The sequence below is a fragment of the Odontomachus brunneus genome, unplaced genomic scaffold (genome assembly GCF_010583005.1).
Source record: "Odontomachus brunneus isolate Ranch 3 - 2012 unplaced genomic scaffold, Obru_v1 Obru_scaffold_345, whole genome shotgun sequence".
Classification (NCBI taxonomy): domain Eukaryota; kingdom Metazoa; phylum Arthropoda; class Insecta; order Hymenoptera; family Formicidae; genus Odontomachus; species Odontomachus brunneus.
The window spans coordinates 131,576-131,815 of record NW_022639795.1 but is presented as its reverse complement, the minus strand read 5'-3'; positions in this window follow the sequence as shown (position 1 = coordinate 131,815).

Below are 240 nucleotides of genomic sequence, written 5' to 3'. Positions count from 1 at the left end.
TATGTTGTAACTTGATATGGGGTTTATGAGCGAATACTGAAGAGATGCTGAGACTGGTATCTATGCTAGAATAGTTCTACAATGTTAAATATTCAATTGCTAAGTGTCGCCAAGTGATTATAATAATTGTAAGACCAAAATAAAATATAGTATGTATTGTCGGTAATGAATCTCTTATAGTTTATGGTGTGAGTATTCTAAATGCTAGGATGTATATACGCAGTAGGACTTACGATTGGT